The 12898-nt window shown below is 35.1% G+C and overlaps 1 long non-coding RNA gene across 1 annotated transcript; it reads left to right on the top strand.

Moving 5' to 3' along the window:
- The first annotated feature begins 2913 nt into the window (after nucleotides 1–2913).
- LOC135156005 (uncharacterized) lies at nucleotides 2914–8991 on the top strand. The gene is made up of 3 exons (XR_010295134.1): nucleotides 2914–3038; nucleotides 7364–7543; nucleotides 8341–8991. It is a non-coding gene; the product is annotated as an uncharacterized LOC135156005 (long non-coding RNA).
- The last annotated feature ends 3907 nt before the right edge of the window (nucleotides 8992–12898 follow it).

The raw sequence follows: 12898 nt of genomic DNA, 5'->3' as shown, positions 1-12898 counted from the left end.
TTCTTATATGAATAGCGACACTCTCCTGATTGTATGAATAAGGCCTTTAAGAACAACGTCCATTTTGATATATGAATAAAAGACTGCCAAGGAGACATTCTCTTTTTTTTTTATTTGTTATAGAAAGAGAGAAAATAAGATATCGATTCATGATATTTCTGTTTTCAAAAGTGGAAAAGAGACGAAGGCCCCTATACCATGACTTATCTCGGGCTGTATTGAAAGTAAAACCTATAGGCCTACTTTAACTTCAATACTATTATGTCAAGTGTGTCGCCATACTGAAAGTGCAGAGGCGGTCGACCTCCCCAGTAAGATTTTCAAAGTGAAAAATAACAGAAAAAAGGAAGAATAAGTGGGGGAAAGGGACTACATGTATAGAGAAGAAGATATAGGTATGGGTGAGTGCCGGACATCGTGAGGCCTATCACCCCTGTCATACCTGTAGTTTAATTGAGGGGGCGGGGGATATGTCGTTTTGCCGCCCCCTATATCAAACTACACTGTCATCGCCCCTGCTCTTTTGTTCCCGTTAATGGTGCAAAGTTAATCATTAATGATAAACAGATCAATCAAAAACTTGTACTGTTTTTTTTTAACTAAGTCAATCGCGTATCTGGTCTGGGTTATATAGGGCACATGATTATTTTTTTTCATATTTAAATTCTTACATTTGCATATATTTGCACAGTATATGAGTATATGAATATCATGGACCTATCCACGGAGGATTATCTATTGTTACGGGGGTGCTGTGACAATGTTCAACACCCCCAGTAACAATATAGACTAATCCTCCGTGGATAGGTCCCCGATGAATATTGGTTAAACAACTTATATGAACTTAAGATTTAAAGATTTTTTTAAATTAGACAGCAACGAATGAAATATTCAATTTTCACTCAATTATACTGTAAAGGATAATTATGTAGCCTATATATATACAAATCAATATTAGACTGAAATTTCTTTCCCTTTCCAGTATTTTCCGTCAAGAACTTTTTTTGTGATGATCGCCATACAAGTTGTAAAATATTGTTAGCGCACGTGTCTTCTGCACTGTATATAGAACGCTGTTTAAAAATTTAAGCCCGTCACTTTAAAAAAATTTGTTTAAACTTTTTAACAAGGTGCCTCTTTCAAACAACTTCGTTAGAAGTTTAAAAAGTGGCGGGCTTAAACAACGTGCTTAACATTTTAAACAGCGTTTTTACAGTGTACTGCAGGCCTACGGCATGCATTCCGTATAGATTGAAAGTCAACCTGATATTGGACCAATAAAGAATTGGATCGAAAGTTTCAGTCGAATATTGAATTTTAAATCAATTAGATTGAAAACTTCAATCCAACTTTGGATTGGCAAAGTCTAATCTATAAGGAATTTCGAGAGTGCAGTCTTTCACTTCTGCAATGGTCAGTATTTGGTTACTTTCTCGAATTGACACCAATCTCAATTGTTTTCAATGATTTATTTAGCTTTCTGACTAGCCCATGCACATTAGAGTCTCCGAACTAACTTTTATTGATTTTATACTCTAAATTATCATGCAATAATTCTTGTAAATATTGTGATTTTCTTGATTTTTTTCAATAAAAACAGAATTAAAAAAAAATGCATCACGTATTCATTTTGTCATGATAAATAAACTGCAAAAACTCCGGTGTTGATTTACCACCAGCCCGAAATCTACATGTATATATGTCCACACCAGAGAAGTGTTAAACAACACCAGTTTGGTTTTGGTCTAACACCAGATAGGTGTTTATACAACAACAATTAGTATATCAAAACAGCATCGGTTTGATTCCAAACTGGTGGGTTTTTTTTTATACAAATAATATTAATTGCAAAAGTCATTATTGAGTGGGTATTTACATGGACCATGGACGAGTATTACTTGCTAAACAAATCCCACGTTTTCACATATTACATGCTTGACTGAAAAAGAGTCATCTGTCACAAATCATAATGACAAGAGTAGACCTTTATCTACGTCTTACAAGGAACATAATGACTTAACCACATCTATTATGTTTATCCTCATTAGTCATCGATTTTCATTTGATATGGAAACTTTAAAGGGTCAGCTCCTGGACTAATCGTAATCATGTCGATTAGTATGTCGACAGGGCGAGAAACGTTTTCTTGCCAAGAGGATATTTCTGTCATACGTTATCTTGCCAAGCAAAAAGAAAAAAAAATTGAGGGGGCCAGACGTCGCGCACATAGGGACAAATTTCGAAAAAGCTGTGTTAGAGCGAAGCGAGTTAGCAAACTTTTTTATATAGAGAGATCTAACCAGGGAATCTAATTTTGTGACGAATTCTGACGTGATTTTAATAATAACGTAATATTTTACCCCTTCCTCTTTTCATTCTTTTCTCTTTCTCCCTTTTTTTATCTTGGTTGTGAATTTTTTGGGGAGGAGGGGATCCAAGGCCCTCAATCACCGCCATCTGTACGCCAGTGTTGCTAAGTCAACTTTGTTTAGAACAAGACAGTTATAAGTCGCCATTAAAACATTTTTTTAAAGTCTATCGGCAAGATAGCGTATTTCGCCATACATGTCGACATCCATGTCCGACGTCATAAAGCTATTTAGACTAGGAATTGACATGACAAAAAAAATATATCACCATTTCGACAAAATAGGATCTTTAAGTTAACAGGGTAAGATGAATATCTCTTATTTTCTTTAAGACATGATGATTCTAAAGCTTCCGTTCATATGGGTGCTCATGGATAAAATTCGATTTAAAAAAACCGGGGAACTAGATATCGGAGTGATTTTATTTCACAATTTTGAATGAGGGGCGCTTTGATGCTCGATTTCATGTTTATAGTGGAACGGATTTTGAAGAAAACCAGAGAATGGGAAAATGTATAAATAACGAGTTGTTCTTGGGGAAGGCATCAATATCGATTCCATCTCACCAAGATATTCGAGAAGATCAGTATAGTTCACAACCGCTGTTTATACAGAAACAACATTTCAAGGCTTCAAAGTCAATTCTATACTCCAATAGATAGAGAAACGGTGAGTTTCACGGTTTGGAATATTATTATTAAACAAGAAATGTACAGATTTTTGTGAATTTGCAAGGTATCAACAAACAGTTTTTTTTTAAGGAGGATATAATTCACAAGTATGAAGTAACGCTAAAACATGTAGGTATAATGAATGGTTTTGTTCAACCTGTTTTTTACCATCTTTCTGTGAATCTTTATTTGACGACTACAATAATACTATTGTAAACTGTGAGAAAGAAATTCGGGTACCCGAAAACATTCCAGAGCCAAATTTACAACAACAAAACTCGAAGGATGCAAGTTTACTTTATCAAGATTTGAAAACATATTTGCTGTAAAAGGTCTTCACTTTGTACATCTAAATGTGAGTTCTATTCTACCAAAAATTTCAGAACTTCGAATTATATTTAAGAGAAAGAATCTTGCAGTCATTGCTTTTACAGAAACATTATGGCTAAATGACTCGGTGAATGATGAAGATATCAATATAGATGGATACAAAGTAATACGCAATGATAGATTATCAGGCTCTGGGGGTGGTGTATGTTTTTATGTCAGAAATGATATTGCATTCAATATCATAGATGTTTTAAGTACAGGTGATTCTGAATCACTGTGGATTAATTTGCTTCTACCAAGATCAAAACCAATTATTGCTGGCGTCATTTATAGGCCTCCGAAAAGCAATCAATTTATTGAGAAGATGTCAAGTATTCTCCATACATTAAAGAAAGATGATAAAATTATACTTTTAGGTGATATGAATGTTTGTCTTTTTCAGAAATCTCCATTGGCTAAAAAATATACTGACTTATTGAGTCTTCATGGATTTAGCCAACTGATCAAAGATGCAACCCGTGTCACACACACACGTTCTTCTTTGTTGGACCATGTTATCTGTAATAACGAACAAAAAATAAGTCAAAGTGGTGTTATTGATCTTGGTATAAGTGACCATTCTTTTACTTTCTGTACAAGAAAGAAAATTATTTGCTGGCTATATAGGTGTTCACAGAACCACTGATATTAGATCGTTGAAAAAATATAGCGAAGAATCTTTCAATCTTAAACTGTCTGCCGTTGATTGGTCAGATTTAACCCAATGCACTGACGTAAATAAGGCTTGGTCAGTTTTTCAAAATACTTTTATTTCAACGTTGAATATGATAGCGCCTCAAAAAAACGGATTAGAATTAAACAGAGATCAAAACACTGGATGACTAAAGATATTATTTCTCTTATTCGAGAAAGAAATGTGGCGTATAAAAAAATGAAGAAAAATCTAAGCGATGAGGATTATGACACGCTTTCCAAAAGATACAAGAAATTCAGAAATATTGTTCAAAGAGAGGTGAAAAAGGCCAAATTAGAATACCTACAAAATAAAATAGAAGAAAATAAAAATGATTCTAAAAGACTTTGTTAGAATCTAAAAAGTTTGGGATTAAAAAAGAAAAATGGAAAGGACCAAGAATTAGTCGTTTCAATTGACGGAGAATTATGTCATGATAAGATAACTATTTCCAATGAATTCAATTCCTATTTTACAAATGTCGCAGCTACGTTGGTAGATAAACTTCCATCTTGCAAAGACATTTTCATTGCAGACAGTGATAACATTCGTGAATTTTATGAGAAAAAAAAGTATAGCCAAGATAAATTTGAATTATTACCTGTTAGTGATCAATTCATTTTTAATGAGTTGCGTAAATTAAATGTATCAAAAAGCACTGGGTTAGATTTTTGATCCCTGCTAAATTTCTAAAAGAAGGAGCAAAGAGTTTGTACAAATCATTAAATTTCTTGATAAATCTATCTATCTTTACTAGCACTTTCCCAGAGGATATGAAAATTGCAAAAGTAACTCATATTCATAAGAAGAAAGATAAAACTGCTGTTGAAAACTATAGACCTATCAGTGTTTTAAGCATAGTATCCAAAATTCTAGAAAAGGCGGTATGTGTTCAGATCGAAAAATATTTTAAAGAAAATGATATGATTTACGAATATCAGTCTGGTTTTCGACATGACTATTCGACTGAGACATGCCTTATTCACTTGACTGATTATCTGAGAACTAATATTTCTAAGGGACAATTCGTTGGGATGGTACTCCTAGATCTTCAAAAAGCATTTGATACAGTTAATCATGGCATCTTATTGAAAAAATTACAAATAATGGGTTTTAACCAGGCTACTGTAGCATGGTTCAAATCCTACTTGTCGAATCGACATCAAGTACTAGTGGCTATTCGCGATATTCGTTCCAAAATTATGCCTATAACGTGTGGAGTTCCACAGGGAAGTATTTTAGGCCCAATTCTATTTTCAACTTATATCAATGACATGTCTATTTGTATAAAAGCTGACTGTAAATTATTATTGTATGCAGATGATAGCGTACTACTTTGTTCAAATTCCAACCCAAAATTTGTGGAGGAAAAACTTAGCGAACAGCTGTCTATATACATGTGTCGATTGGATGACTGATAATAGATTATCGTTACACTTAGGCAAAACCGAGAGCATTCTGTTTTGTTCTAAAAGTAATTATGAAACTTCATTTGAATTTGAAGTATCATACAATAATAAAATAATTCAGAGGAAAGAATCTGTAAAGTATTTAGGCATTGAGTTGACTAGCTCCCTTTCATTTTCATCTTTAGTAGAATCAATCGTGAAAAAGGCGAATGCCCGTTTGAAATTTCTGTACAGGTATCAAAGTTGTATGGATAAAAAAGCAAGGCGTATTCTCTGTTTTGCTATTATTCAGAGTTTATTTGACTATGCTAACCCTGCTTGGTTTAGTGGCATAAGCGAACTCGATAAAAAGAAGTTGAAAATTATACAGAAAAAAATGGTTAGATTCATTAACTGTTCTGGTCCCAGAACCCATGTTGGCTACACCGAACTCTCTGGAGCAGGTTTTCTTGAAGTCAACAAAAGATCAATACAGCTTATTTTGCACCACGTGCATAAAATCTATCACAATAGATCGAATCATTACATTGGATCAAACTTTAATCTATACCGAATTACATAACTATAATACAAGAAACAGCCATTTCAACTTTTGCTTACCAGAAAGGGTAGGTAGTATTGGTAACTCCTTTTATTACAATGCTATAAAACATTGGAATTCCCTTCCCAATGATATAAAGGAAATAGGAAACTTTTTGCATTTTAAGAGGAAATTGAAAGAATATCTTTCACTTGAGAGTCAAAGAGAAGATGCAAATGATATGTTATACGGTTGATTTAGCCTGAATACTGACCACGTTCTTTTCTCTTCTCTACCAGGTATTATCATGTATTTTACATAGTTTGATTGAAGCTTTGATATGTCCTTTCTTCTATTCTTTCTATTTCTGTTATCTCTTCCTTCTATTCTCCTCTTCGTGTTGTTATTGTTGTCGCCGTTTTTGCTGTTGTTCTTCTCCTTATTATTTTTCTTCCTCATCCTTTTCTTCCGTCTCCTCCTCCTCCTCCTCTTTCTTCTTCTATTCCTCCTCCTTCTTCTCCTTCTTTTCTTCTTCTTCTTCGTTATATTCTTATATATATTATCTATATATCTTATTTATTGGTAATAGTAAATTCTGATTTTTTTTTCTTCATCTTTTTAATATGTAAATAGTATAATTTTACCATTTTATTATCTTAATTCTATATGTCGAGGATCGACCCCACTGGAAATAAGCTTTCGAGCTTTCGTGGGTCATCCTGTACAAGCCTGTTGTTTTAATGCTACTGTATATATGTTATGGGGACTTGCGAAATAAAATCAATCAATCAATCAATCAATCAATATAGTGTCTCTAGACAATATTTTATGAAGGCGATTGGTGCCCGCTTCGTTTTGCTCAGTTTCCTTCATGTATTTCATTGCAATTCATATTTATTTTTCCGATACTGTATTCGTTTTATCATGATAGAGTCAATCAACATGGGTCATCATAGAAGTATTTCATCAATACAGATTTTGTTTTCCTCTTCAGTCTTTTTTTATCATTTTTGAATCAACAACACAGATAAGAAATAAAAATGGATTGAATTGCAGACTAAATATTATAAATACCCTTTTTGATATATGTCTTTGAGAACTCTATATTTTGCGAGAGAATAATGATTTGTTTATGAACAAAGCTAAATTTCAAAACAACCTGTACTTTTAGAATTAAATTCTTTGAGTATTTACCCAGGCCAGAGGTAAATGAAACTATAATGATAATTCATTGTTATTGTAATTCACCGGATAAAGTAAAAACAAATGCAAACCTTAGTGTGCCAGTAATGAGTTACATATATATATTTTTTTCTCTTTAAACCAGACAGAACATCTCAAAATGGCATCCAAAATCATCATCATTGCTCTGTTCGTGGTCGTCGCTGTCGTCGCCACATCAGCTTTCGATTTCAATGACTTCGAGAAGAGGCAAGCTGAAATGGAATTGGATGATGCCGTGGATCTCGTCAGTCAACACATGACTGATAAACGAGGAAGGAGGTTTTCAGGTAAATAATTATAATTTGATTGAATAAAGCATGGACCTATTTAGTAAGTCCATGATCTAAGTTACTCTTTCATACACTGCAGTATAAACGTTGTTTAAATTTAATACAACGCCGATATAGTATAGTTGTTTAGCAAGTTAACCAACCATGCCTAATTCATTGAGAATTGATTATGAAAAAAGTAAAACTTTGTTGTTTAAGATTTTATACACTTGTTTAAACTGTTTAAACAACTACTGTAAGGTTCATAGTAAACTGCGTTGTGTGAAAAAAATAAAATGCGTTTTGACTATATATTATTTTTTTTTTAATTCAGACTATTATGGATTATGCCGCGTGTGCCGCATCCACTCCTTATTTTTAGACCAAACTATGAACTGTTGGTTAAAATAATGTTTTATACTTGCTTAGCCAATGACCTATTCACAAAATCATTTGTTAGAGTGCAGAAGAACAAAAATCAAGACAACCATTAGAAAAATCGACAGCGCTTTTGGTCGTTTTGTTGTCTCAAGTTGTTATTATCCTACATATTTTTTTTTAACTTGTTCATAATCATTTTCAATAAATTGCGTAAATAATGATTTACTAGTGTCATTTTCTTTTGCTTAGCTATTATGCAGCTGGTCGTATTCTTTTCAGTTTTTATTTTTGATGTAACTTAAAAATGACCATATGATTGTGATTTTTTTGCATGGTCAGCCCCCCCCCCCCCCCCCCCCACCGTGAAAAAGTTCCGCGGCCCCTGTCTAATGAAAGTTTATTGAATTTGTCTTCTTTCTTTATCATGTTTATAGTATGCACCCATCCACGTGGGTTCACATGCTGGTGTGACAAGAAATTTAAAGGTTCGGACAAATACTACCGCGTCTGTGATTTCGCCGCGGGAGGACCAATCAATGGACGATAGAGTCGAGACAAGCGATTTGAAAAAGGGGAATGTCTTCAAGTTTAAAGCTAAACTGAATTTATCCGCCCATTACCGATATTAATTCATGCATGACTCCATAAATAATTATTTGTAGCTCGTGATTTTGTTTTGGCGGTTAATTTAGAGTAAAACTTGGCTAATAATCATTTATAATTTTGAATAGTTTTGCAAAAAGTTTACTTTTTCCGTGTTGCAGTAATCGTAGTATATTGTAGTAATATTTTTAATCAGCATGGTTTTTATGTTTGTTATGTCAAAGATTGTCATGGTTTTATCGTATTGCCTTTTGGAGTTGCCTTTTTTAAAAGTTTAAGATAACTTGATTAATTCAATTATGTGCCTGATAATTTATCCACTTACTTTATTTGTTTGCATTACCCGAGTATAAATTCCATTAAGAATTATTGTGAAATACTTTTCTCAAATGATGATGATGATGATTACTGTGATATCGTAAATTATCTTGAAAGGTGGACACCTGTTAAATAAAGTTTACCTTAAGCATTTAAGTTGTTCCAAAATATCTGCCTATATGATGATATTTATTAATTCAGTCAAACGTTTTTGAAAATTCTTGAGAATACTGTATGTTATTACTCAGCGTGCATACTAGTAGTGAGTGAAACGGAAAAAAATATAGAAGATTGTGATTTGAGGGGAGGGGAGACAGGGACATACGAGGGGGAAAGAGGGGGGAGGAGAAAGGGGGATGACGGAGCGGTTTATTTTCATTTGGTCCAATGCCAATTCGCCCAATTGCCAACTCGTCTATACTATCACTTGGTCTACCTTCATTTCGTCCAATATCCGCATGGTCTATTTGCCATTTCGTCCATTCACCATTTCGTCTAATGACCAGTTGGTCCAATAGCCATTTAGTCCATATACCATTTGGTCTAATTCGACAAAGTGTTAGTTGGGCAAAATGAATGAAAATAAAATGAATATTAGACCAACTGCATGGTTATGAGGCGAAATTGTCATAGACGAACTGATGATTATCATTAGACGAAGTGATGATTGGACCAAATGGTTATTGGACCAACCGCTTGTTATGCGAAATGTTGATGGACGGAATGGCATAAGACTAACTAGAGGTAGACCATGTGGTGAGTGGACGGGTTGGCAGTAGACGAATTGGCAATTTACCGATGGAGCATTGTGCGGAGAGCAGTGGCGTAGCTACGGGGGGGCATGGGGGGGCACGTGCCCCCCCTGAGATTTGGTGTGCCCCCCCAGGTGCCCCCCCTGAAAAAAATTGGCAGAGCAAAAAAAAAAGGGAGAAAGAAGAAAAGAAAAAAAAAAAAAAAAAGAAAGACAGAAGAAAAAAAAAGAAGAAGAAAATAAGAGGAGGAAGACGAGTGAATGAAATAATGTAAGGGGAAGACTTGCAAAAATAAAAAAATTAAAAAAATAAATTTGCTTGCGCTTCGCGCCAGAATTGCCTGTTCGATGAGATTCATATCTTGCTCAATAGGCTGATATGGAGCAAGTTTTGAAGTCTATATACAAAACATATTTTAGCTCGGACATCGAGCTTTCATTATTTTTTTTTTCATTTACAAATTTAAGTGCTCTGTAAAATGTTTGTTTTTATGGTCTACATATCAGCATTTTAAGCTCACGCTGCGTGGTCACATTGTTTGATTTTCCAAGTTCATATTGTCTAGGTGTATTCCATAATGTTCCATTAAACAAATGTATTCAGAATGCCCAGATTCTAGGTCTAAATCTAAAACATGCGCGATAGCCTGCATGTTCTTTATTTAAAATGTACTTAAATTATCCAGTTTCACATCAAAATATCAATAATTGTCTGCTCACGCTTCATGATCGCATTATTAATGATACCCAATTAACTATATCCTATTTATGATTTACAAAATATGAATAGAGTGTCCCGCTTTTAGGTCTGAAATCTCAATTTTCTACCTCTCGCGCTTCGCGCTCGCATCAATTGTTTAGTTACATACCTATCCCATTTATTAATACAAAAAGTGCTTAGAATTACCATTTTTAGGTCGGAATGTCAAAAAAATTTGCTCGCGCTTCGCGCTCGCATTATTGAAATATATACCGTCTTCGTGGGTAACTGTAAGCAGTCCTTAACAGGTTCATTTTCGATAATGCTAGAACAGTTAATAAAAATTTCTGCTCGCGCTTGGCGTTCGCAGTAACCATCTAGTTACATACGAATCTTGTTCAGGATCACACATAACATTGCCCAGAATATTAAATTTTCAGGACAAAATACATGAAAGTTAAAAAAAAAATCGCTCGCGCTTCGCGCTCGCACTTTTTATAAGTCTTATGAGATTATTTCATGTTAATGTTGTTTTATAAGAATAAAACTAAGAAGTGACTGATCGGGGAAAATATAGGTGAAGATAATTTCGGGCACCGTCCCCTATTGGCGAAAGTCGGATCCGCCCTTGTGACACATGATACACACATACCGAAAAAATGGTGCCCCCCCTGAAAAAGCAAGGACCCCCCAGTGCCCCCCCAGGAATAAAATCCTAGCTACGCCACTGGCGGAGAGGGAGTGTGGGTGCACACAGAGAGAAGGGAGAGAGAGCTGAGGGGGTTTTGCCCCTGGTGATAAGGTGTCCCAGGCATGCCACTGATCATGGACATTGAGAATGCAATCCACACGATTTATAATATTCAGACTATGGCGTTTTTATGAACAGCGACACTCTCCTGATTGTATGAATAAAGGCCTTTACGAATAATGTCCATTTTAATGATTATTTATGAATAACAGACTGCCAAGGAGACATCCGCTTTGTTTTTAAATGTTATAGAAAGAGAGAAAATAATATATCAATTCATGATATTTCTGTTTTCAAAAGGGGAAAAGAGATGTAGGCCTATAGGCCTACTTTAACTTCAATACTATTATGTCAAGTCTATTTTAGTGTGTCGCCATACTGGGAGTGCAGAGGCGACCTCCCCAGAAAGGTTTTCAAAGTGAAATATCAAAGAAAAAAAGGAAGAATAAGTGGGAAAAGGGGAACTACATGTACAGAGAAGAAGATATAGGTATGGGCGAGTGCGCATACATTCGTAATTCCGAAGCGTCGTTATTCCGAAGGTTCGGATATTCCGAAGGTTCGTTATTCCGAAGGTTCGCATTTCCGAAGGTTCGTAATTCCGAAGGTTCGTTAGTCCGAAAACGAAATGAGGTTCGTAATTCCGAAGGTACGTTAGTCCGAAAACGAAGTGAGGTTCGTAATTCCATGGACCTATGAAGAGATGGACGATTAACGCGAGCAATTCTTTGGTCCAATGATAGTCACCGTCGCCTGGTTATGCGCATCTTAATGAGAACATACAGGTGTTGTAACAATAGCAATTACCATGACTACCAAGACGTATCTGATCACCCAAAGACGGAACAGTTTCCCGGTCTTGATTTTTGTTGGCTGATACCCTGTTTCAGCATGTGCTTTTCAGTCAACATGCTTCATATTTGGAGCAGCAAACTTGAAAAGCAGACGATCTTTATGATATAAAATATGATATTATTCGATCCGCTAACTACCGCTCACACATAAGGACCTCAATAACATTGAGAGATACACGATCTATAAATGTTATGTACCGCGTTTATCTGGAATATTATGGAGAAACTTGGGAAAATTAAATTTTAAATGGTAAACAATCAATCACAATATTGCCTCTATATTACAATATGAAGACATTTCCCCAAATAAAACACATGGAACTAAGATTACCAAAGGTAAAAAAGAACTGCACATCGATTTTCCATGATTTAAGTGATTTGTTGTCTATTGCGCATATAATTTGTGAAATATAAATGTCCAGTCACGAACTGCTTCCGTCCCTTCTCACGGTGACGATCATGGGACCAAAGAAGACTAGTATGACGAGAATGTTATTCAGAGGACAATTACAGTCATCTGTAAGTGAATTCATTAAGTAAGCGATGAATGTCCATCTCTTCATAGGTCCATGGTAATTCCGAAGGTTCGTTAATCCGAAAACGAAATGAGGTTCGTAATTCCGAAGGTTCGTTAGTCCGAAAACTAATGATTAACGAACCTTATTTCCTTTTCGGATTAACGAACCTTCGGAACAACGAACCTTATTTCGTTTTCGGATTGACGAACCTTCGGAACATCAAACCTTATTTCGTTTTCGGATTATCGAACCTTCGAATAACGCCACAAATGTTCGGATTAACGAACCTTTTTACGTTTTCGGATTAACGAAGATCGAAGTATAGGCAATTTACGTGTATCGGAATTACGAACTGTCGGAATAAAGAACCTTCGGAATTACGAAGTGTAACCGGGTGAGTGCCGGACATCGTGCATGAGGCCTATATCACCCCTGTAGTTTAATTGAGGGGGCGGGGGATATGTCGTTTTGCCGCCCCCTATATCAAACTATACTCA

The sequence above is a fragment of the Lytechinus pictus genome, chromosome 11, assembly GCF_037042905.1.
Source record: "Lytechinus pictus isolate F3 Inbred chromosome 11, Lp3.0, whole genome shotgun sequence".
Lineage (NCBI taxonomy): Eukaryota > Metazoa > Echinodermata > Echinoidea > Temnopleuroida > Toxopneustidae > Lytechinus > Lytechinus pictus.
Note: the sequence above shows the minus strand (reverse complement) of the source record. Positions and strands in the feature narration are given on the sequence as shown.